This window comes from Podarcis raffonei, chromosome 8 (assembly GCF_027172205.1).
Source record: "Podarcis raffonei isolate rPodRaf1 chromosome 8, rPodRaf1.pri, whole genome shotgun sequence".
In the NCBI taxonomy this organism is placed as follows: Eukaryota; Metazoa; Chordata; class Lepidosauria; order Squamata; family Lacertidae; genus Podarcis; species Podarcis raffonei.
In genome coordinates, this window is record NC_070609.1 from 19,177,011 (window position 1) to 19,182,168 (window position 5,158).

Genomic DNA, 5,158 nt, shown 5'->3' on the forward strand with positions numbered 1-5,158 from the left:
TTCCATATAGACATAATTTATTTGCACAAATACTTGTACAAATATTTGCATGATGGTTGAAGAATGAATCCTGGGCTGGGCGTAGGGGTGGAGTCTCAAAATATCTGTTTCAGTAATCAAGCTGGTAATAACTCTTATTCCCTTGTTATTGCCTTTTAACTGAAGAAGAAGAAGAGTTTGGATTTGATATCCTGCTTTATCGCTACCCGAAGGAGTCTCAAAGCGGCTAACATTCCCCTTTCCCTTCCTCCCCCACAACAAACACTCTGTGAGGTGAGTGAGGCTGAGAGACTTCAAAGAAGTGTGACTAGCCCAAGGTCACCCAGCAGCTGCATGTGGAGGAGCGGAGACGCAAACCTGGTTCACCAGATTAGGAGTCTACCACTCTTAACCACTATACCACACTAGCTCTCTGAGAGAAAAATACAAGGAACTACTAGCTCTCAGACTATGATTTAACCTTCAAAGTCTATTCTTCTCCCACAGGGGAGCAGGACTGACCACTATCATCCTAGATATTTTGTCTGTACCTTGTTGTTGTTGTTTAGTTGTTTAGTCGTGTCCGCCTTTTTGTGACCCCATGGACCAGAGCACGCTAGGCACTCCTGTCTTCCACTGCCTCCCGCAGTTTGGTCAAACTCATGCTGGTAGCTTCGAGAACACTGTCCAACCATCTCATCTTCTGTTGTCCCCTTCTCCTTGTGCCTTCAATCTTTCCCAACATCAGGGTCTTTTCCAAGGAGTCTTCTCTTCTGATGAGGTGGCCAAAGTATTGGAGCCTTAGCTTGAGGATCTGTCCTTCCAGTGAGCACTCAGGGCTGATTTCCTTCAGAATGGATAGTTTTGATCTTCTTGCAGTCCATGGGACTCTCAAGAGTCGCCTCCAGACCATAATTCAAAAGCATCAATTCTTCAGCGATCAGCCTTCTTTATGGTCCAGCTCTCATTTCCATACATGTCAAAAGGATAAAGGTGCTGTGCCATTTGTTCCACTTGGCAAGGGGTGGGAAACAGACCCAGAGGAAGAAGGTTTCTTTCTTTAGCCCTTAGGACTCTTCTCAGTATTTTGTTCCATATGTTAGCAAAGCCACTTACATAAAGCAGATAGAGTCCAGAGATAAATCCTGGTAACACCTTACTGAACAAACTGGGCAAAATATATAATTTGAGGAGAAAGGTACATAAAGGATTTCTCTTTTAGGACAGGTTTCGTACGCAACAAGGGTAGATTCAACTTAATATTCACATGAAAGTTCCCTCAGGGCTACACAGCCACTCAGAGAAAATGCTATCTCACTAATTGGGATTGATTTGAGTTGATTTGGGATTCTGTCAAATTGGGTTGAAGCACATAAGTCCATCTCGGTCAAAATGGGGGATGGACTTCAAAAGGAGGGGCAGTATGGTGGTGAGGAGAGTGAGTGAAATTCCTTCTGAAACCCTGTAATGATGGATACAGGATCAGCTCATCAGAGAGCAGATGGGGAACCATCACAGAAAAGGCCCCGTCACAAGTCAATGCCAATCAGGCAGACCCTAGTGGTGGCATGATCAAGAAGACCTCTCCTACCAACTGTAGGGTTTGAGAGCCTACCCCCTACTCTTCTATGATAATAGTGCCCAAAAGCCCATTCCACACCTCCTCCTTCCCTCCCCCCTTCCTGCTTCCACCCCGGACCATGGTAATAGCAACTCTCTGTATCTCTCCCACTTGCTCCCTCTGATGCAGGTGCAGAATCCCTTTTATTGATTTTCGCCATCCATCCCAAGGCTGTAGCTCAGTCACTCGACAGGAGAGCTCCGTAACTTGTGACCACCCATAAAGCATCCTGCATATGCACACTGTCTGCATGTAATTCTGCAGAAGCCCAACATTTCTCCTTAAAATAAATTCCTTCCAATGAAATCATTGTGTGACCTTTTATTTCAGAGTCAGTGATGGATGTGCCATTAAGCGTTTAGCAGCTGGTCGATTGCTGGTTCCTGGGAAAGCATTGCTGCCTTTTGTGAGGTGGATAAACCTTTCCCTTTCCCCGCACCCAGCAATCCAAACAAAGATTTCTGTGCCAGATCAGCTAAAATAGTATTTGCTGAAAGGGGCTGGGAATAGAGAGCTGCTGGGCCAGGGAGTTGGAGGAGAAACTCTCGAAAGGCTGTCTTCTCCCCAACACTGGCCCAAGACATTTGGCACCTGAAGTGAACCAAAAATGGCACCTTCCCCACCCAACCAGGGAAGAAGGGGTGAGTGAAGATCTGCATCAGGAACAAGGGGAGTATAAAGAGCTACACTGGGAACAAGGAGGGAATGAATGAAGGAGTCTCAAGTTTATATCAGTTTGCAATTTAAACAAACAAATCCTCGTGAAAGTTCAGCAGCGTTTTACTGCAATTGTCTCGTACACATAGAATCATAGAATCTTAGAGTTGCAAGGGACCCCAACGGTCATCTAGTCCAACCCCCTGCAATGCAGGAATCTCAGCTAAAGCATCCATGAGAGATGGCCACCATACCTCTGTTTAAAAACCTTCAAGGAAGGAGAGTCCACCACTTCTCATGGGAATCTGGGTTCCACTGCTGAACAGCTCTTACTGTCAGAATGTTTTTCCGCATGTTTAATCAGAATCACCTTTCTTGCAACTCAAAGCCATTGGTTTGAATCCTACGCTCCAGAGCAGGAGAAAACAAGCATTGTCCCACCTCCATGTGACAGCCCTTAAGGTATTTGAAGATGGCTATCTTATTTCCTCTCAGTCTCCTTTTTCCCCAGGCTAAACATACCCAGTTCCTTTATAGCTCTTCAGTTCCTGTCTACACACTCTGCCACAGTAGAGTATCATTATTGCAGATTCCTTAAGTAGAAAGAGTTTGCCCATGTGGAGGTAATGTGCCTGAAGATTTACCCCACTACTTACTGGTTTGCCCAATCAATGAGAAGAGCAGCATAGCTCAAAGATTTAAATCTCCCAATTAAGAGATTTATTGGGTGTTTGATTAACTTTTTATTAGGCGACAGGTCCCCCACACTTCTGAAAAGGTGGCCTGTTTTCCCTTTAGAGCATGGGTAGGCAAACTAAGGCCTGGGGGTCGGATCCGGCCCAATTGCCTTCTAAATCCAGCCTGCGGACAGTCCAGGAATCAGCATGTTTTTACAAGAGTAGAATGTACCCTTTTATTTAAAATGCATCTCTGGGTTATTTGTGGGGCCGGCCTGGTGTTTTTACATGAGTAGAATGTGTGCTTTTATTTAAAATGCATCTCTGGGTTATTTGTGGGGCATAGGAATTCGTTCATTTCCCCTCCAAAAATATAGTCCGGCCCCCCACAAGGTCTGAGGGACAGTGGACCGGCCCCCTGCTGAAAAAGTTTGCTGACCCCTGCTTTAGAGTGCAATGTTAAGGGGAAAAGTTTGTGTGGACCAGTGGGAAAGGCTTTGGCGCATAGACATTAGGTTCACTGCTTGATATGAAATAAAAGAGAATATTAAGAAAATGTTTTTAGGTGGTACCTAATGTCATCCATGTTAGCCAAAATCTACAAACAGAAGTCCAACCTATGCTGGAAATGTGGCGAATAAGAAGGAACATTATTTCATGTCTGGTGGACATGCGAAAAATCAAAAGGATAGTGGGGTATGATTCACGAAGAACTCAAAAAAGTACTAAAAGCATCTATACAAAAGAAACCAGAGGCATATTTATTAGGCCTGTTGGGAAAAGACATACCTCAGAATAAGAAATGAATTTTTCTATATGCTACAGCAGCTGCCAGGATTGTATTTGCCAGCAAATGGAAGAGTGAGATAATACCTACAAAAGCTGACTGGCTATATAAATTAAGCAAGTTTATGAAAATGGCAAAGCTAGTTGCATTTATAAGAATGCAGTCAAATCAAAAACTTAGACAGGAATGGCAATGTTTCGGAGAATATATGGATAAACACTGCTCCAAAAAGAACATGCTGATATGCTTAGATTAAAGGAGTAAAGTGAAATAGAACTCACTAACAAACTATATTATAAAGAGAATAAAACACAATAACTCAAAAGATTGCAATGTTTTGTATCGAATTTATACGGAAGTCGAGATGGGGTGGAGGGAAGTCATGGGTGTGGTGGGAGGTAGTCACGGGGGCGGCTATGATCTTTGTTTGTGTAAATAGCAGTTTATTTTTTGTTTGTCTATGTATTTCTTCTTTTCTATTTTTTGTATCTTCAAAATTCAATAAATAATATAAAATCTTAAGAAAGAAAGAAAGAAAGAAAGAAAGAAAGAAAGAAAGAAAGAGCGAGCGAGCCCTGGTGGGGATGATAAGATAAATTCTTCAGAGAAGCAAACTCTTATCTGATAGATCATCTGGTTTTAATCATTATTTTACCTGTGTAATGTATTTCATCCTGTTTTTATTATTATGTATTTTATCTTTTGTAATGACTTTGGCTATACATACAAATAAATAATATTCGGAGTGATTCACACCAAACACTAAATACAGTAAGAGCAGATTAATCAGAGATTAAAAGCCTGCTACCCTCCCTGTCTGTTCCTGCAACTATTTCACCTAGTTTCAAATACACTGAAACACCACTACAAGTATAGCCCTTAGGATTATGATTGTCTCTAACTCTGAGCTCAGGGTCACACTTATACTGCAAATTTGGACTCTCAAAGGGAATCTAATATTGCTACCAATCATTTTTGACCTTTCAGAAATTGCCAAACAATAAAACCTATTTTGCATGTCCTAGCTATGTAAGCTACTAAGTTTTGTGTGGCAATTTGAATATTAAGTTCTAGGAGAAACCAAATATTGACCAGACAGCATAACTTAGATAAGAGCCTGCTGAAGATAAGAACCAGCTGGATCAGACAAATGGCCAAATTTCCTCCAAATTTCCTGGTTATAATCACAATGAGGGCTATAGAATATAGATTTTGCATATTCACATACTAGGTCTGATGATTATGTGACCGTGTTATCAGTATTTCCTGCTTAGAAAGTGATATTGCCCTTTTCCCTGCCCCCTTAAAGCATTGGCTGGGCTACTAAAGAGTAAGCTGCTATATAAGCCCAGCTACTTTGAGTGCTGAACTAACCAGATGCCGTCAGAAAGTAAGCATGGCCATTGCCTGTTTTTGTTGACTTGGTGATGCTTTGAT